Genomic DNA, 21,534 nt, shown 5'->3' with positions numbered 1-21,534 from the left:
TCAANCAGTGTTTTTTTTTAATGAGTTTTATTGACATATAATACATATAACATAAAATTCATCCATTTTAAGCACACAATTCAATTTTTTTTTAAAGATTTTATTTATTTATGTGACAGAGAGACAGCCAGCGAGAGAGGGAACACAGCAGGGGGAGTGGGAGAGGAAGAAGCAGGCTCCCAGCAGAGGAGCCCGATGTGGGACTCAATCCCGGAACGCCAGGATCACGCCCTGAGCTGAAGGCAGCCGCCTAAGGACTGCGCTACCCAGGCNGAAGCAGGCTCCCAGCAGAGGAGCCCGATGTGGGACTCAATCCCGGAGTGCCAGGATCACGCCCTGAGCCGAAGGCAGCCGCCTAAGGACTGCGCTACCCAGGCGCCCCCACAATTCAATTTTTAAAAAAGATTTTATTTACTTATTAATTTGAAAGAGAGCACAAGCAGGGGGAGCGGCAGGCAGAGGGAGAGGGAGAAGCAGCCTCCCCTCTGAGCAGGGAGCCCAATGTGGGGCTCCATCCTAGGACCCTGAGATCATGACCTGAACTGAAAGCAGACACTTAACAGACTGAGCCACCCAGGCACCCCCAATTCGTTTATTTTTTGTAAATTTACAGAGTTGTACATTCATCACCACAATTTTAGAACTTTTTATTATCCCAAAAAGATCCCTTGTGCCTATTTGCAATCACTTCCTTTACCCACCCTGGTCCCAGGCAGTCACTAATCTGCTTCTGTCCTTCTAGTTTTGCCTTTTTGGGGCATTTCATTTAAATAAAATCATACAATACGTGGTCTTCTGAGCCTGGCTTCTTTCACTTAGCATAATTTTTAAAAATTGAGGTGAAATTCATATAACATACAGTAACTTTTAAAGTGTACACTTCAGTGGTATTTAGTATTTAGTGCACTCACAGTGTTACGCAACCACCACGCTTCTGGTTTCAGAATTGTCTCAGTGCCGCAGAAGAACACCCTGTACTTAGTAATCACGCCTCGTATTCCCTTCCCCCATTCCTTGGCAACCATCAGTCTGCTTTCTTTCTCTGTGGATATATGGATTTCCTTTCTGAATAATTCATATTCGGAATATGAATCATACAGTATTTGAGCTTTTGTGTCTGGCTTCTTTCATTTAACAGGCTTTCACGGTTCATCCAAGTTGTTACCATGTGTTAGTACTTCATTTCTTTTTATGGCTGAATAATATTCCACTGCATAGATAGACGGCAGCTTATTTCTTCATCTGTTGATAGACATTTGGGCTGTTTCCACCTTTTGGCTATTGTGAATAGTGCTGCTGTGAACATTTATAAACAAATATCTGTTTGAATACCTGTTTTCAATTCTTTTTGAGTATATACCCAAGAGTGGAATTGCTGGGTCGTTTGATAATTCTACGTATACCTTTTTGAGGAACCACTAGACAGTTTGCCACAACTACCTCACCATTTCACATTCCCATCAGGAGTGTTCAAGGGTTTGTTTCTCTGCATCCTTGCCAACATTCATTAACCACTTTTTTTTTTTTAAGATTTTATTTATTTATTTGACAGAGATAGAGACAGCCAGCGAGAGAGGGCACACAAGCAGGGGGAGTGGGAGAGGAAGAAGCAGGCTCATAGCGGAAGAGCCTGATGTGGGGCTTGATCCCACAACGCCGGGATCACGCCCTGAGCCGAACACAGACGCTTAACCGCTGTGCCACCCAGGCGCCCCAACAACTTTTTGAATTAAAGCCATCTTGGTGGGTGTGAAGTGGTGTCTCATTGTGGTTTGATTGGCCCTTCATTAATGACCAGTGATGTTGAACATCTTTTCATGTGCTTTTGGCTGTTTGTGTATCTTCTTTTGAGAAAAGTGTATTCAAGTCCTTTGCCCATTAAAGAAATTTATTATTGGGGCACCTAGATGGCACAGCAGTTAAGCATCTGACTCTTGGTTTCAGCTCAGGTCATGATCACGGGGTCGTGGGATCAAGCCCCATGTGGGGGTCTGCACTCAGTGTGGAGTCTGCTTGGAATTCTCTTTCCCTCTCCCTCTGCCCCTCCCGCTCATGCTCTCTCTCTCTCTCTCAAATAAATAAATAAATCTTTAAATAATTTATTATTGAAGTATATAATCGACCTATAGTATGTAGTTATATGATAGTGATTGACAATTCTAAACATTATGCAGTGCTCACCATAATTAGTGTAGTTGCTGTTTGTCACCATACAAGTTTATTGCAATATTATTAACTATATTCTCTATATTGTACTTTCCTCCCCATGGTTTAACTTATTTATTTTATAACTGAAAGTTTATACCTTTTAAATTCCCTTCACCTATTTCAGTCATCCCCCCACCCTCCTCTCCTCTGGCAACCACCAGTTTGTTCTCTATGAGTCTTTCTGTTTTTGCTGTTGTTTGTTTATTCATTTTAATTGGGTTGTTTGTCTTTTGTTGTTGAGTCATGAAAGTTCCATATATATTATGGATACTAAAAGTTATTAGATATATGATTAGCAAATATTTTCTGCCATTCTATATGTTGTCAAAATTTTCACTCGCTTAATAATGTCTTTCGATGTACATTTTGGTTTCAAATATAAGAATCCATTGAAAAATCCAAGATCATGAATATTTACTCCTATTTTTTTCTAATAGTTTTATAGTTTTAGCTCTTATATTTAGGTCATTGATCCATTTGGAGTTAATTTTTGAACGTGGAGTTAGGGTTCCAACTTCATTCTTTGCATGTGGATATTCTGTTGTCTTAGCACTATTTGCTGAAGACACTATTCTTCCCATTGAATGTTGTTGGAACTGTTGCTGAAAATCAGTTGACCATAGATGTTTGAATTTATTTCTGGACTCTCAATTCTATTCTGTTGGTCTGTATGTCTCTCCTCATGCTTGTACTACACTGTTTTTGAATACTATAGTTTTGTAGTAAGTTTTGAATTTGAGAAGTCTCACTTTTTTTTTCTTTTCTTTTTTTTTTTTTAAGATTTATTTATTTTCAGGGGAGGGGCAGAGGGAGAGAGAGAACCTTTTTTTTTTTTTTAATGTTTTTTTATTATATTATGTTAGTCACCATACAGTACATCCCTGGTTTTTGATGTAAAGTTCAATGATTCATTAGTTGCATATAACACCCAGTGCACCATGCAATATGTGCCCTCCTTACTACCCATCACCAGCCTATCCCATTCCCCCACCCCCCTCCCCTCTGAAGCCCTCAGTTTGTTTCTCAGAGTCCATAGTCTCTCATGCTTCATTCCCCCTTCTGATTACCCCCCTTTTCTTTGTCCCCTTCCTCTCCTACCGATCTTCCTAGTTCTTATGTTCCGTAGATGAGAGAAACCATATGATAATTGTCTTTCTCTGCTTGACTTATTTCACTTAGCATTATCTCCTCCAGTGCCGTCCATGTTGCAGCAAATGTTGAGAATTCGTTCTTTCTGATAGCTGAGTAATATTCCATTGTATATATGGACCACAGCTTCTTAATCCAGTCATCTGTTGAAGGGCATCTCGGCTCCTTCCATGATTTGGCTATTGTGGACAATGCAGCTATGAACATTGGGGTGCATATGGCCCTTCTCTTTACTACGTCTGTATCTTTGGGGTNGGGCCCCCAGTTTGTTTCTCATAGTCCATAGTCGAGAGAGAGAACCTTTAAGCAGACTCAAGAGTGCGGAGTCCCACGTGGGGCTCAGTCCCACAGCCCATGAGATCATGACGTGAGCTGAAACAGAGTCAGCCCTCAACCAACTGAGCCACCCAGGTGCCCCGGTTTTTCTTTTTCATATTGTTTTGGCCATTTGGAGCCTTTATAATTCCATGTGAATTTGAGAATCAGCTTTTCCATTTCTAGAAAAGAGGCCATTGGAATTTTGATAGAGATTGTGTTAAATCTGTAGATCTCTTTAGAGAGCATTCCATCTTAACAATATTAAGTCTTCTAATTCATGAACATGGGATGTCTTCCATTTAGTTAGGTTTACTTTAGTTTTTTTTTTTTTTGGTTTCTATGTTGTATATTTCTATAATGTTGGAATTGCTTAAATGAATCTATTTCTTTTGTTGGTAGAAAAAACAATAAAGATGATTTTGAAAAAATTTTAAATCCAGTGTAGTTAACATATAGTGTTATATTAGCTTCAAGTGTATTTCTTTCAGTGGTGTTTTGTGGTTTTCAGTGCGTACATCTTTACTTCCTCTGTTAAATTTATGCCTCGGTATTTTATTCTTTTTGGTTCCATTTAAGTGGAGTTGTTTTTCTTTTTTCTTTTCTTTCTTTTTTTTTTTTTTTTAAAGTAAACTCTGTGCTCAATGTAGGGCTTGAACTGAGGACTCTGAGATGAAGAGGCACATGCTCTACCCACTGAGCCAGCCAGGCAGAGGCTTAACGATTGAGCCACCCAGGCGCCCCGAAAAGTTTTCAGTTTTGCACAATTGGGTATGATGTTAGCTGTGGACTTTTATAAATACTCCTTTCCATGTTAATGAAGTTTCTTTCATTCCTGTTTTTCTGATTCTTTTTTTTTTTTTATCATGGAAGACTGCTGAATTTTATTAAATGGTTTTCCTGCATTTATTAAGATGATCATGTGGTTTTTTTCTTCATTCTATTAATGTGGCATATTACATTGATATTCTTATGATGAACTACCCAAGCACTCCTGTGCTAAATCCTACTTGGTCATAGTGTATAATCTTTTTTTTTTTTTTTAAGATTTATTTATTTATTTGAGAGAGAGCAAATAAGGAGGGAGGAGCAGCGGGAGAGGGAGAGACAGAATCTCAGGCCAGCTCCTTGCTAAGTGTGCGCCAGATGCGAGGCTCGTTCTCATGACCCTAAGATCATGATCTGAGTTGAAACCAAGAGTCAGCCACTTACCTGACTGAGCCACCCAGGCACTCTAGTGTATAATCTTTTTAATGTGCTGTTGGATTCAGTTGGGTCTGTTAGATTTTGGTTGTTTGTTTGGTTTTTTTTTTATCTGTATTCATAGGGAATATTGATCTAAAGTTTTCTTGTGATATCTTTGTCTAGCTTTGGTATCAGGATAATGCTAGTATAATTATGTATTAGGAAATGTTGCCTTCTCTGCTATTTTTTGGAAGAGTTTCAGGAGAATTGGTGCATGTTGTAAGTGAATGAAAGCATGAAAAATAACTCAGAATTTTGTTTTTACTCATTAATGAGTTTGCATTCGAGTTCTTAATTTTTCTGGCATTTATCACTAAATTTTATCCCTGAATTTTGTGATTTAAGAAAAAATTTTTTTAATTTAAGTAATCTCTATACATAACGTGGAGCTTGAACTCATAACCCCGAGATTAAGAGCCACATGTTCTGACTGAGCCAGCCAGGTGCCCCGAATTTTGTGATCTTTTGTAGTCTCTGTGTAGGCATTTACATCATATTCCTTACCTGTTTAAATAACTGCCTTGAACTTAGGCTATTTGCATTTCTAAAAACCTCAATTTTATTAATAATTTCATATAATTTATTTTTGATTATTGCTTAATCAATTACATTTTTAATATTTATTCCTAACTAAATATTTAGGCCATTTTTCAGTATGTTAACAACTGAACACAAATATAAAGTTATCATGAAATGAGCTCATTGTATATTCTTTTGAGAGGCTCACATATTTCAGCTAGGAAAAGAATGTATGAATTTTTAATACATAAGACACTAAGTTCTGATTCTCAATACTGTTTTCACTGTTCACTAACAAAGAGCTGGTGGTTCATAGTTCTATTTTGTTTCATACTTTACGTTGAAAGAGTATATTTCTTCTAGCAGTAATATATTTTCACTTTTAAATTTAGAAATTGTACAGGAGCATAAAGAAAATGTAAATTGTCCCTGATTCTACCCCCCAGAGAAATCCTCATTAACATTTTGGTGGTTTTCTTTTTTATTTATGCACGGGTGAAAACGTGTATGTAAAAACTGACATTGTATACCATAGTCAGGCAGTTTTTGCACTGATTAACGTACATGAGCATTTTTTCCTTGTCATTAAATAGTTTCAAAAACATGATTTTTTTTTCAACTAACATCTTCTTTTATTAAGTTAGAAGTTTTGGAGGTTTTTAAATTTTGTTAGTTAGCATGCAGTGCAATATTGGTTTCTGGAGTAGAATTCAGTGATTCATCCTTATGTACAACACCCAGTGCATATCACAATCAGTGCCCTTTTTAATACCCATCACCCATCTAGCCCATCCACCCCCACCGCTTTCCATCAACCTTCAGTTTGTTCTCTGTTGTTAAGAGTCACTTATGGTGGGGAGCCTGGGTGGCTCAGTCAGATGAGCATCCGACTCTTAGTTTCAGCTTAGGTCATGATCTCCAGGTTAGGAGATGGGGCCCTCTGTTGGGCTCCACACTCAGTGAGGAGTCTGCTTCCCCTCTCCCTCTGCCCCTCCTCCTGCTTGAGTGCTCTCTCCCTCTCTCTGAAATCTTAAAAAAAAAAAAGTCACTTATGGCTTGTTTCCCTCTCTCCTTTTTTTCCTTCCCCTTCCCATATGTTCATCTGTTTCCTTTCTTAAATTCCGCATATGAGTGAGATCATACCGTATTTGTCTTTCTCTGACTGACTTATTTCACTTAACATAATGCACTCTAGCTCCATCTAGGTTGTTGCAAATGGCAAGATTTCATTCTTTTTGATGACCAAGTAATATTCCATCGTGTATGTGTGTGTATGTATACATACCACATCTTCGTTTTTTAAAGATTTTATTTATTTATTTGAGAGAGAGAGCAAGCAAGAGAGAGCATGAGCATGAGCTGGGGCAGGGGAGAGGCGGAAGCAGGCTCCCCACTGAGCAGGGAGCCTGATGCGGGGCTTGATTCCAGGACTCTGAGATCATGACCCGAGAAGAAGGCAGACACCCAACTGACTGAGCCATCCAGGCACCCCTATACCACATCATTTTATCCATTCATCAGTGGATGGACATTTGGGCTCTCTTGGGTATTGTTGATAATGCTGCTATAAACATTGAAGTGCATGTATTCCTTTGAATCTGTATTTTTTATCCTTTGGGTAAATACCTAGTAGTGCAATTGCTGGGTTGTATGGTAGTTCTTTTTTTTTTTTTTAAGATTTTATTTATTTATTCATTTGAGAGAGAGAGAGCATGAGTGGGAGTGGAGGGAAGGGCAGAGGAAAGGGAGAAGCAGGCTCCCCGCTGAGGGGGGAAGCCCGACACAGGGCTTGGTCCCAGGACCTCAGGATCACGACCTAAGCCAAAGGCAGGTGCTTAACAAACTAAGCCACCAAGGCACCCCAGGATAGTTCTATTTTTAACTTTTTGAGGAACCTCCAAACTATTCTCCAGAGTGGCTGCACCAGTTTGCATTCCCACTAACAGTGCAAGAGGGTTCCCCTTTCTCCACATCTTTGCCAACACTTATTTCTTGTGTTGTAAATTTTAGCCATTCTGACAGGTGTGAGGTGGTATTTCATTGTGGTTTTGATTTGCATTTCCCTGATGATGAGTGGTGTTGAGCATCTTTTCATGTGTCTGTTAGCCCTCTGGATGTCGTCTTTGGAAAAGTGTCTATTTCATGTTTTCTGCCCATTTCTTAACTGGATTGTTTGTTTTTTGGGTGTTGAGTTTGGTAAGTTATTTATAGATTTTGGATACTAACCCTTTATCAGATATGTTGTTTGGAGATATCTTCTTTCATTCTGTAGGTTGCCTTTTAGTTTTGTTGACTGTTTCCTTCACTCTGCAGAAGTTTTTTATCCTGATGAAGTCCCAGTAGTTCATTTTTGCTTTTGTTTCTCTTGCCTCTGGCGACATGTCTAATAAGAAGTTGCTATGGCTGAGGTCAAAGAGGTTGCTGCTTGTGTTCTCCTCTAGGATTTTGATGGTTTCCTGTCTCACATTTAGGTCTTTCATCCATTTTAAATTTATTTGTGTGCGTGATGTAAGAAAGTGGTCCAGTTTCTTTCTTCTGCATGTTGCTGTCCAGTTCTCCCAACACCATTTGTTGAAGAGAATATCTTTTTTCCATTGGATAGTCTTTCCTGATTTGTCAAAGGTTAGATTTTGATGGCTTCCTGTCTCACATCTAGGTCTTTCATCCATTTTAAATTTATTTTTGTGCATGGTGTAAGAAAGTGGTCCAGTTTCGTTCTTCTGCATGTTGCTGTCCAGTTCTCCCAGCACCATTTGTTGAAGAGAATATCTTTTTTCTATTGGATATTCTTTCCTGCTTTGTCAAAGATTAGTTGACCCAAATGGTTGTGGGTCCATATTTTTTTTTAAAGATTTTATTTCTAAGTAATTATTACACCCAACGTGGGCTTGAACTCACAACCCTGAGATTGAGAGTCACATGCTGTATTGACTGAGCCAACCAGGCACCCCTCCAAAAACATGATTTTTGAAGGCTCTGTCATGGATCTGCTTAACCATTCTCTTAGGAATAAACATATTTTCTAATTTTCCATATATCCATGTTTTCATTCAGAACTCATTTTTTAACTTCTTTTGAAATAATTTCAGATTTATAGAAAAGTTCAAATAGAACAGAGAATTCTCATACACATTCCCCAAATGTTAACATTATACCACATTTGCTTTGTCATGTTCTTTTTCTCTGTTATGCACACACATTTTTTTTTTTTCTGAATTGTAATAGTAGGGCTGGGACTAGCATGAGGAGAATATGCCCATTTGCCTTGCGCACAAAATTTGAGTGGGTACCAAAAACCTCAGGAATCAAGATAGATGTTTTACTGCAATACTGAAATAAAAATTAATGTAAAATAATGTATGATTACTATAAACATTTTAAAGACAGTGTCAGTAATTGCAGGCATGATGTCTTTTTTCCTTTTTTTAAAAATTTTTTTATTTTATTTTTTTTAAAGATTTTATTTATTTATGTGACAGAGAGACAGCCAGCGAGAGAGGGAACACAGCAGGGGAGAGGGAGAGGAAGAAGCAGGCTCCCAGCCGAGGAGCCCGATGTGGAACTTGATCCCGGAACGCCGGGTTCACGCCGTGAGCCGAAGGCAGACGCTTAACAACTGTTACCCAGGCGCCCCCCTTTTTTTTTTTTAAAGATTTATCTATTTATTTTAGAGAGAGAGACAGAGAGAAAGAGGGCATGAGTGGGAGGGGCAGAGGGAGAGGGAGAGACTCCACGCTGAGCACCACCCTGAGATCACAACCTGAGCCAAAACCGAGAGTTAGATGCTTAACTGACTATACCACCCAGGTGCCCCAATGCCCCTTTATTTCTAAACATTTCAATGTGTTTCCTTTAAAAAAGGAGGGATGGTATTCTCTTACATAACCACAATACAATGATCAAAATATAGAAAATAACTTTGATGTAATTCTAGTACCTAATATCTAATCTACAGATGTTCAGTTTTTCTCAGCTGTCCTAGTAGTGTTCTTTATAACAAAACAACTTTTTCTGACTCAGGATCCTATCCAGGATCAAACGTTGAATTAGTTGTCTTGTCTCCTTAATGACATGACAACTTTGAACTAAACAATGACATCCTTTGAACTAAACAATGTTTATCCTTCATGACTTTAACACTTCTGAAGAGCGCTGACCATGTATTTTATAGAATGTCCTTTGATTTGGGTTTGTCTGTTATTTCTTCTTGATTAAATCCAGGTTATAAATCTTTAGTAAGACTACCACAGAAGTCGTGCTGTGTCCTTCTCAGTGCATTACATCAGAAGACACAAGGTGTCTTTTTCCCCCACTACTGGTGGTGTCTGCTTTAATCATTTGGTTAAGGATGTATCTGACCAGGTTACCCCACTGTAAAGTTATGATTATTTTCTAATTAGTTGATATCTTGTGGGGAGATACTTTGAGACTGTAAAGATACTATTTCTCTTCATACTTTTTAGTATCCATTGATGATTCTTGCCTTAAATAGTTATTTACTATGATGCTTGCGAAATGGTAATTTAAAAAATTTTCCATCACTCCTTTCTCATGTATTGGTCAGAATTTTGCTCTAAGGAAGAATTTTCCTTTCTTACTTATGTGTGTATTATGTTATTAATATATATCAGTATGGACTCATGGATTCATTCTTCTATGAGTTATAATCCAGTACTATCATTATTTATCTTGTTAAATACAGGGTTTTGTTTTGTCTTTTCTTGCTCAGGTCACAGTCTAATGTGTATCAGCTCCCCACACATTCAAGACCCAGGCTCCTTAAACCCCTAGAGTAGCCGTTTCAACTGGAAGTCTGGGGAAATAATTAAGCCCTAATGCCATAAGACATCTACTGCATGCAACAAGTTAATTTGTCTTAAGATTCTGGAGTGGTAACTAATTATATGCCATCCTTGGGAGAACTGAGGAATTAGTCTAGTCATTCACATCATTGTATTAAGGGCTTAATTCTCTCAGGAAACCCTGGTTGGGAAGGGCTTCTCTGGAGACTCAGTCTTCTGCTGACTTCTGTGCAACTGGTTGAAAGAGGAGGGAAGAGAACATAGAGGATCCCGTGGGAGGATTCTGTGAGGGGTCAGGCCAGAGTTGGCAACATCAATTGCCAATGTTCCATTAGCTGGAATGGTTCAGTGTTGTCCCTAACTGCCGGCTAGGAAACAGTCTAGCTGTGTGTCCAGTAGGAAAAGAAAACAGGATTTGGTGAACTCAGAGCAATCTCTGATTTGCTTCCTTCTTTACTCTGCTTCCTTACTCTGCTTTGCTTTTCTTTCTCTCACTTATTCCTGATGCCACATGTCTATTTCTTGTTTGTTTCTCCCACTAGAATGTAAATTTTGTTGATAATCTGTTTTATTTTCCATCTCCTGATACAGTATCTAGCACATAATAGGCAAAATCTTGAATTACCTCAAACCCTACTGTATGATGTTCCAGCATTAGAGTGTTCTTGCCATCTTTAGTCTGACAAGACAGAAGGAAAGGATATCTTGAGAAGGCTCATACAATAGCAGAGGCAATGAGGTATTTACCCCTTCTTTGTTGATGTGAGAAACGTTGCAAGGCATTCTGGAAGTGATATTTAGCCTTTGGGTTGTAATTTATTACTGAGTTTTGAAATCTATTTATTTTTTTAAGATTTATTTATTTTATGTTAGAGAGTATGTGCATGAGTGGGGGGAGGGGCAGAAGGAGAGGGAGAGAATCTCAAGCCAACTCCTCGCTGAGGGCAGAGCCAGGTGCAGGGCTTGATCTCACAACCCTGAGATCATGACCTGAGTGGAAATCAAGGGTTGGGCACTCAACCAACTGAGCCACTGAGGCACCCCTGAAATCGATTTAGAATCAATGACCAGCATTATGTGTTTTTTTTAATCAAATAGAATAGAGAATACTAGAGTTTATTGCATGTAATAAGGTTATATGTTTTCAGTTATGATTGTATATGTATATGTATACTGGGTTGCAGTATCAAATGTGTTTAATTGTGATAAAAAATACATAACATGTAATTTATTAAATATTTTTAAGTATACAGTTCCGTCGTGTTAAGTATATTCACATTGTTGTGAAACAGATCCCCAGAACTTTTTCATCCTGCAAATCTGAAACTCTGTACCCATTAAACAATTCCCTTTTTCCCCTGCCTCCTAGTTCCTGGTAGCCACCATTCTCCTGTTACCATATATTAAATGTATTTTTTACTGTCCAAAATACATTTGAGAAATATTGGTCTAAGACATCAGCAAACACTGTCTACTCCAGCTCAAACATCTGTGTGCCATTGTATGTCAGATCACTGTGCTAGGTGCTGGAGATTCCAAGATGAAGTAAACATTGCCTCTGCTTTTGAGACATTCCCATTCTACCTGGGGACAAAGACCAACAAAGCAAGTGCTGTTTGCCAAGCAGAGAAAGATAGGAATATGTTGTAGGCCAGGTTAAAGGAGAAACAAAGGCACAGAAACCTCAGAGTACAAGATCTGTAGCTTGGTGAGTCAGGAAGTGGCAGGCGTTAAGATTAGGGAGGGGAAATAAAAGATTGTGAAAAGTCCTTGAAAGAAATACTTTGGACCTTGTTCAGAGTCAATGGCAAGTTATCAGAGATTTTATTCATTGGGGGGAATGATGTAGTTAGTAGTCTGTATTTGGAAGATTGTCTGGAGCTGAATGGAAGGTACTGGTGTGCTCTCTGGGGGTATTTTTTTTTTTTAAGATTTTATTTATTTATTTGACAGAGATAGAGACAGCCAGCGAGAGAGGGAACACAAGCAGGGGGAGTGGGAGAGGAAGAAGCAGGCTCATAGCGGAGGAGCCTGATGTGGGGCTCGATCCCATAACGCCGGGATCACGCCCTGAGCCGAAGGCAGATGCTTAACCGCTGTGCCACCCAGGCGCCCCACTGGGGGTATTTTTTAATTTTTAAGAAGATTTTATTTATTTATTTGACAGAGTGAGAAAGAGCACAAGTGGGGGAAGGGTTAGAGGTATAAGCAGACACCCCTCTGAGCATGGAGCCTGATGTGGGGCTCGATCCTGGGACTCCTGGATCATGACCTGAGCTGAAGGCAGATGCTTAACCAACTGAGCCACCCAGGTACCCCATGGGTATTTTTTTAAAGTTGAGGCTAGAGAAAGCATAGAGAGTGGACAAGAATTTCAAGAGCAGACTCAAGTCTTGGTGCCCAGTTGAATGTGTGTGGGGGTGGGGGAAGGGTGATGTGGTGAGGCAGAGGGAGGAGGTATAGACAGGCTTTAATGGTGACGGTGACAGGGAGACCTAGTACAGATTTGGTCTCAGTCATTCAAGTGTAAACCTCCAGAGGCAATGAGAAATAGAAGTTTGGAGCTCAGGAACAACGTAGGAATATAGAAATGGTTTTGATACGTGTGTGTATTGGAGTAGTAGCAGCAGCAGCAGCAGGAGTGGGAGACGGAAACTGCTACAGAGGTTGCACAGAGAAGATGGCCCAAGAAGGAAGCCTGGAGCTTTTCAACAAGAAGGGCAACAGTGACAGAGAGTGCCAGTGAAACCAGAAAGGTAGGAGGAGAAATGAACAACATTTTGGCCAAGCCAACAGAAAGGGCAATTCGAAGAAAGCAGAGTTAGTCAACCATGTCAGGTGTATGGGAAGTCAGATAGAATGAGGAAGGGGCAGAGGGTGATGATGGTGAACTGTCAGCCTCTTGGTGAGTGAGGACCATGGCCCAGCTGCATTGGTACTGAGTTCCACTGAGGAGAAAGGTTTGTTTATCATCTAGTGTATGGCTCTGCGTGCTTTACCAAACAAATTGCCTGGGGTATTAAGATAATTTATTTCTGAATTTGCTAACCTTAAAAGCTTAGAAACGTGTTAATTTTGTATCTTTTATGAAGTTAAAGTCTCACTATGAAAAGACTTACCATCTTTTTCATGTTACCTAGTTTCTGTAGGTGGTCAGCATTGATACTTTTTAGATCTTTCCTCACCCCACTGCATGGGAAAGGCAAATCAATTTCAGATTAAAGAATTTACGTGAATTGGATGTGTTGTTTTGATTTAGAAACTTCTGAAGAATGTACAGTTTTCAAGATCACACAGTGAAGAAAATAAAGATGTTCCAACTTTTCCTGCTTTGGACTCTGCTTCCTTTGGAGTTGGCTTCTGTTAATTTAGGTCATTAAATGTGTTGTATTTTTACTCCCTAGAAGAAAGGTGAAATCAACCACAAAAGTGGTAAAGAGAGAGAGAGCATGAGCAGAGAGGCAGAGGCAGAAGCAGACTCCCTGCTGGGCAGGGAGCCCAACACAAGTTGGGGCCGATCCCAGGATCCTGAGATCATGACCTGAGCCAAAAGCAGACACTTAACCGACTGAGCCACCCAGGCGCCCCTGAATTGCATACTCTAGATGGTGAACGGTATGGTGTCTGAATTCTATCACAATAAAGCTATTAATTTAAGAAAAAGATGTTACTTTTGAAAAGTGGTATGTTTTCCGTTTTGTCCCCAGCAATTGCAGACTCAGCGCCCCTGAGAGTTTAAGCTATGGCCAAGTATGATTCTTTTTCTTTTTTTTCTTTTTTAAAAAAGAAAGTATAATTGACACACAATGTTATATTAGTTTCAAGTGTACACCATAGTAATTGGACAGTTCTATACACTGTTCATTGCTCACCACACTAAGTGTAGTCACCATATAGTATTATTACAGTTTTATTGACTGTATTCCCTATGCTGTACTTTTCATCCCCATGACTTATTTATTTTATAACTGGAAATCTGTACCTCTTAATCTCCTTTGCCTGTTTGGCCTGTACTTCTCTTTTCCTTTATATTGACTCACTCTTTGTACTTAAATGAATTTATTTTAAAATAGGGAAAAAAACAGTTTTAAAAATAACTTTTTAGGGGCGCCTGGGTGGCACAGCGGTTAAGCTTCTGCCTTCGGCTCAGGGCGTGATCCTGGCGTTATGGGATCGAGCCCCACATCAGGCTCTTCTGCTGTGAGCCTGCCTCTTCCTCTCCCACTCCCCCTGCTTATGTTCTGTTTCTCGCTGGCTGTCTCTATCTCTGTCGAATAAATAAATAAAATCTTTAAAAAAAAATAACTTTTTAAAAAAGATTTTATTTATTTGAGAGGGACATCCGGGCGAGAGAGAGAGAGCATGAGTGGGGGGAGGGGCAGAGGAGAGGGAGAAACAGAGTCCCTGCTGAGCAGGGAGCCTGATTTGGGGCTCCATCCCAGGACCCCGGGATCATGACCTGAGCCGAAGGCAGACACTTAACCAGCTGAGCCACCTGGGCGCCCCTAAAAAGAACTGTTAATGCTGATCTTAGAAAACTACTCAATTTTGAACCTGGTTCAACAGATTTTGCTTAGTGAAAGTACTAATATTTGATAAACTGAGCTAGTTCTAAGAAATTATTCAATCAGGACTCCAGATGCAAATTTCTAGTGGTGGCTTTTAACTTCATTTAAAGAGACATTTTAGACATTTCAAGAAAGAAGGTGCTTTCACAAAGTTGCATGGATGTGAGTGCTACCCAGTTACCCTGCTAGCACCCCCTGGGTGGTTCTTGATGTTAACCTCTATCTACAGCTACCTGTGTGGCTGGCTGAGAGCATGGGCTATGAAGCTAAGGCTGCCTGCCACCAAACCTGGTTCCACCTTTGTTAGTAGAGTGAGTTATTTAACCTTGTCTTCGATTCTTTTTCTATTAAGTATTACCTCATAAGGTTTGTGTGAGAATTAAGTGACTTGATACCCATAAAGTATTTAGGCCAGATCCTGGCACATAAGTGTTAGATATTTTATTCCATGTCCACAATTTCCAGCATTCTTTGTCATCTTGATAGGCTAAATTTGCTTTGGTTTCTGTATTGTTTAGGATTAGGTTTGTGAATGACAGAAAATCTAAAATAATAGCCCTTAAATGAAGCCTGAAGCATAGCAGCCCGGGGTCAGTAGGACAGGGAGCTTCAGGAAGTTGTCAGGAAGCCAGATTATCCTATCTTGCTACTCTGCAAGCCTATTCCTACCCTTTTTTAGAGTTAAAAGTCAAAAGAGGGGCACCTGGGTGGCTCAGTCAGTTGAGTATCTGCCTTCGGGTCAGATGATGATTCTGGGGCCTGGGATTGAGCCCCAAATCAGGCTCCCTGCTCAGTGGGAAGCCTGCTTCTCCCTCTCCTCCCTCTGCAGCTTCCCCTGCTTGTACTCGCTCTCTCTCTCTGTCAAATAAATAAATAAGTCTTTTTTTTTTTAAGTCAAAAAATAAAAGAGAAAGAGGATCAGTAATGTGATTGTTATTTGGAAATTTGAAGTAAATCTCAGGAGAAATAGCTGAAAGAATTGATGTGGTTGCCTCTGGGGAGCAGGAATTGGGAATAGAGAGATGGATTGAAGGACGACTGTGTTTTGCTGATATTGTTTTCTTAGTTATAGTTTTATAGTACTATTTGGCTTTTTAAAATTTGTGATATGTAATAGTTTGATTAAAGACAAAATTGTTAGAAAATCAGGATTATGTCATACTGTGCCTGTGCAACTTTTTTCACATAACAGTGTATCTTGAAGATCTCCCTGTCAGTTCACATTGGTGTGTTGCATCCATTTTAATGGCTACCTAGAGGTTTGTAGTCTAGCCAAACCAACATTTCCTTCATTTCTTCTTTAGACAATTTTCCTTTCCTTTCCTTTCCTTTCCTTTCCTTTCCTTTCCTTTCCTTTCCTTTCCTTTCCTTTCCTTTCCTTTTCCTTTTCCTTTTCCTTTTCTTTTCCATTTTCTTTTCCCTTTCTCCTTTCCTTTCCCAGCTATTATATACAATACTGTGGTGATTGTGTGATATATATATTCCTAACTGTTGCTTGGTTAAAGGGTGTTCACATTTAAAATTTTGACAGAAACTGCCAAATTGTCTTCCAGAATTTTAAGATCGCTCTGATAACTGTGTGGGGAATAGATTTCACGACCCTGTGGAGTAGGGCTGGTAGTTGGTGGACACATTTGGAGGCTGTTGTGGGTCATCAGGCAAGAAATGATGCACTTCAGGCTAGGATAACAGTGGAGTTGGAGAAAGGTAGACTGATGTAAGAAATAAAGTGGGAGGGAAAACAGATGGAGTTGTTGTGTGAGTAATAAAAGAAAGAAAAGAGTCAGTGATGATTCAGGTGGACCACTGACATCAATTAGAGTTACCACACGAGATGGGGGGCGCCTGGGTGGCTCAGTCGTTAAGCGTCTGCCTTGGGCTCAGGGCGTGATCCTGGCGTTCCAGGATCGAGCCCCACATCAGGCTCCTCTGCTGGAGGCCTGCTTCTTCCTCTCCCACTCCCCCTGCTTGTGTTCCCTCTCGCTGGCTGTCTCTGTCTCTGTCAAATAAATAAATAAAATCTTAAAAAAAAACAAAACAAAACAGAGGTACTACATGAGATGAACCTTACTTGTCATGGCCAGACCGGATGACTTCATAGATACTTTACAACTCTGACATTTTATGATTTTGGGATCTATGACAGCACCCTTATTTATAGGTTGAATGATATCTTTCTGCTCCTCCCCAGCTGGAAGAGAAAGAAAATGCATGCAAATAACCAGCTTATTACTTCTGAATATTGCCCTGCCATAGGATAGCTTCCAAAATGGCCCTTGCTCACCTCTTCACCCTCATCTCTGTGCTCTTGTCTCACATTGCTCATGCCATACATAACCCTTTCATTTCCTGAAATCACAAGCTTACTCAACTCCCAGCCCAACCATGCTGCTAACATCCTACCCGCTCAGCTCTTTAAGTTCAGTGTGCCTCCTGTTAGCCTTTCCAACAGTTGTAGAATGTTGTGTCTTCCTGAATTTTGCCTTGCCTTAGTTATGCTTGGATTATGATCTCCAGGTTTTTACTCCATGTCCTGTTACATTCATAATGAAGATTCTACTATCTTACTGATCACATGTTTGAACTTAAAGTAGAGACTTTTGGGGTGCCTGGGTGGCGCAGTTGGTTGAGCCACTGGCTTTTGGTCTCAGCTCAGATCCTGACCTCAGGGTCGTGAGATCAAGCCTCATGTTGGGATCTGCACTCAGCACGGAGTCTGCTTCAGATTCTCTCTCCCTCTGTCCCTCCTGCTTCTGCTCTCTCTCTCTCTCTCAAACNCACGGAGTCTGCTTCAGATTCTCTCTCCCTCTGTCCCTCCTGCTTCTGCTCTCTCTCTCTCTCAATCAAACAAGTAAATCTTTAAAAAATAATAAAATAAAATGGGAGAGACTTTTGGAAATGTTTTTGATTTCTCCAGCATGATCTTAATGTTATTCACCACATAAAATATCCTACTTGTTCCAAGAGAACCATAATTTTCAGGGCACATCAGCATGTAGGAATTCCTTTCATCAGGAATCATGAATTTTAGTTTCCACTGAGATGGCATTAATGTTTTTGAGGCACATGTTTTCAGACCAGGTTACATTTTAAGTCTTCTTATCCCACCAGTATTTGTTTATAATGAAAATCGGAGAACATTTGAGGCAGTGTTTTCTGTTGGAAGATTTTCTTATACCTATGCTAGTTGAATATTTTGTCTGATCCATATAAAGTCTGATGTGATCTGTTTTGAGCTTTCTATAAACAGGGGCGCCTGGGTAGCGCAGTCGTTAAGCGTCTGCCTTCGGCTCAGGGCGTGATCCCGGTGTTCTGGGATCGAGCCCCACATCAGGCTCCTCCGCTGGGAGCCTGCTTCTTCCTCTCCCACTCCCCCTGCTGTGTTCCCTCTCTCGCTGGCTGTCTCTCTGTCACATAAATAAAAATAAAATCTTTAAAAAAAAATTAAAAAAAAAAAAAGAATAAGGTGGTCTCTTTGCTGTAATTGCAGATAGCATTCTCTGGATGCCTTGTCAGTGTATCTTGTTCTAACAGCAGCTGTTTCTTCTGGCCCCGTAACACCTTAGAAGACATGTACTAATTTAAAATTAAATTGCACACAAGTTTAACAGGTGGCATGTTCATCCTCTCATTCATTCAAGCTAAAGACCTTAAGACCCTTGTTTTCGATTATGTTTTCCAGTGCAAGTCAGCTTTTTTTACACGTTTGAACTCTTTCATAGTAATAGAGAATGCTTCAGAAATTTAAAAAAACATTTTGTCTTTTTTGCATGATATATGAAAATAGTGATTTTAAGTTTGCATTTATTTATTTGTTTGTTTGTTAGTTTGTTTATCTATTGGGGTGGGGGGAGAGAGAGAGTGCGCACAAGCAGGGGGAGTGGCAGGCAGAAGGAGAAACAGGCTCCCCACTGAGCAAGGAGCCCAATGCGGGACTTGATCCCAGGACCCCAGAATCATTACCTGAGCCGAAGGCAGACGCTTCACCAACTGAGCCACCCGGGTGTCCTGATATTCTTATTTTGAACCACCCTTGGACTCCTGGATAAATCCCACTTGGTCATGGGGTATAATCACTTTAATATGTTGCCAGGTTTTGTGTGCTAGTATATTTTTGAGGATTTTTATGTCTATATTCATAATGAATATTTTCTTTACTTGGAGTGTCTTTGTCTAGCTTTGGTGTCAGGGTAATGCTGGCCTCATAAAATGAGTTAGGAAGTGTTCCCTTTGGTTTTTTGGATGAATATGGGAAAGATTGGTGTTAATTCTTTAAATGTTTAGTAGAATTTACAATGAAAACATCTGATCCTGGGCTTTTCTTTGTTAGGAGATTTTCGATTACCAGTTTCATCCCTCTGTTTGTTATAAATTGTTGAGATTTTTCTTTCTTCTTGAGTAAGTTTCAGAAGTTTGTGTATTTCCAGGAATTTGTCTATTTCATGTTTCATCTAGGTTATCCAATTTGTTGACATACTGTTTTTCATAGTATTCTCTTATAATCCTTTTTATTTCTGTGTATTCCATTGTAATGTCCCCACTTTAATTTTAGTAATTTGAATCTTCTTTTTTCTTAGTCATTCTAGCTAACAGTTTGCTGATTTTCTTGATCTTTTCAAAGAACCAACTTTTCGTTTCACTGATTTTTTTCTATGCTCTATTTTATAATTTCTCTCCACTCTGAATTTCCTTATTTCTTCTGCTTTAGGATTTAGTTTGTCCTTTTTTTTCTACTTCCTTAAAGTGTACAATTAGCTTATTAATTTGAGACTTTTTTTTTCTTTTTAAATCTAGACACTTAGGGGCGCCTGGGTGGCACAGCGGTTAAGCGTCTGCCTTCGGCTCAGGGAGTGATCCCGGCATTATGGGATCGAGCCCCACATCAGGCTCCTCCGCTATGAGCCTGGCTTCTTCCTCTCCCCCTCCCCCTGCTTGTGTTCCCTCTCTCGCTGGCTGTCTCTATCTCTGTCGAATAAAAAAAAAAAAATCTAGACATTTATAGCTATAAACTTCCCTATCTAGCACTACTTTCCGTACATCCCATAAGTTTTGGTATATTGTGTTTTTGTTTTCATTCATCTCAAGATACTTTGTAATTTCCCTTTGATTTGCATCTATACATTTGAGTCAATATAATTGTAGTAAGTTGTTGGTAATGATGTTTTACAGTGATTTTTTTCAGCATTTTTAGATTTTATATACCCAGACAGGGTACCTTGCATCATAGTTTTTAAAATTTCAATGTGTTATTTTTTTCTTAGAAGTTCCAAATTTTTTTAAAAGTCTTCCTGTTTTGCTTTGTTTTGGTTGTATCTTATTCCTTTATTTATGGTTTTGATTCCTGTTTTTATGTCTTTATTTCAAACATTCTGATCTCATTTTATAATAGTTCTTAATCTTAGTATCTAACCCTTTGTTTGAGATATTCCCTGATAGCACCCATGCTAAATTGTTTCATTGTATGTTTTAAAAGTTTTAAGTTGTATACTAATGTTTAGTGGGATTTTTATTATGGAAATTTCATGAGGCCTGGGTTGTGGGTGTAAGTTGGTATACATTTCATCTGTCTACCTGAGTGACAGCAACATGTGTTTTAAGTAATCAAAGGAAACTCCTACATCCCTCAAGCTAGAATGCAAGCTTCTTAAACTAGGAGTCTTTGTTTTATTTACCAGTGTCTTCCAAATTCTGTACTACAGTGCATGCCATTTACTAGGCACCCTACCTGTATTTGTTGACTGCATTTGTCGTCTTCGTTTGCTGGTGGGTGGATTAATTTTGACAGATCCATAGTTTTTTGGTTTTGTTTTTTTGTTTTGGGGTTTTTTTTTTGGCAGAGCCACGGTTTCATTGAGGAAGTAGGAAGGGACTATTCTGTCAATAATGGCTGGAGTTCTCTTTTGAATTTTTGCCTCTTTGTTGCTAACATGACTTTTACCCCATGCTGTGAAAAAAGATAATTCTAGTCTTGTTATGGTGAATGAGCATTTGTCTCCATCCTGGGTCTGTTTTTATTTCAGAGGCCTCACATTAGTTGAGTTTGGTTCTCTGAGCCATCTTCAGTTTGTTTTTCACTAATCTTCAAGTTTATCTTTTTATGGTGGGTGAGAAGGCATATTTTACATATTTTTTTAAATAAATATAATCAGATTAAGCTCTGAAGGTCAAAACCCACTTGGGGTGCCTGGCTGGTTCAGTCGGTGGAGCACGTGACTCTTGATTTTAGAGTCATGAGTTCAAAACCCACATTGGGTGGAGTTTACTTAAAAAAATAAATAAAATCTTTAAAAAAACATTGTATTCATGATATAGTTTAGTAATGAGAATTTAGATAGTCGTCAAACATAAGGAATGATAGGTGAAAAGTAGAAGAGATTAGCAAAGGGAAAATGTATGTGATTTTTTTCAACCTAAAGACATTTTTCTGATTAATACACTGAGTGTGGATGTACTGAAGGAGAATATAACTTAATGGTTAATTTCTTTTTCATTTTAGTGTAATGCTCATTAAAGTATTTTAAAATGAAATTTAAATGCTGCTATCCAGCAGGTCTTGGGATTATCTTTGAAAAATATTAAAGAAGAAAATTAACTATTTAATATCATAACATTATCAATAAATTTAGTATTTATTTATTATATTATATATTTATTATTTATTTTATTTATTATTTATTTATTTAGTATTTATTTGATATGATACAAATTAGGTGGAACATGAATGTAAA

The 21,534-nt window shown here is 39.0% G+C and overlaps 1 protein-coding gene across 1 annotated transcript in view; it reads left to right on the top strand.

Annotated features, from left to right (window-relative positions):
* PRKAR2A (protein kinase cAMP-dependent type II regulatory subunit alpha) overlaps positions 1-21,534 on the top strand; it is a 96,664-nt gene that overhangs the window by 30,362 nt on the left and 44,768 nt on the right. The gene's annotated exons all lie outside the window — the stretch shown is intronic.

The sequence above is a fragment of the Ailuropoda melanoleuca genome, chromosome 4 (genome assembly GCF_002007445.2).
Source record: "Ailuropoda melanoleuca isolate Jingjing chromosome 4, ASM200744v2, whole genome shotgun sequence".
NCBI lineage: Eukaryota > Metazoa > Chordata > Mammalia > Carnivora > Ursidae > Ailuropoda > Ailuropoda melanoleuca.
Note: the sequence above shows the minus strand (reverse complement) of the source record. Positions and strands in the feature narration are given on the sequence as shown.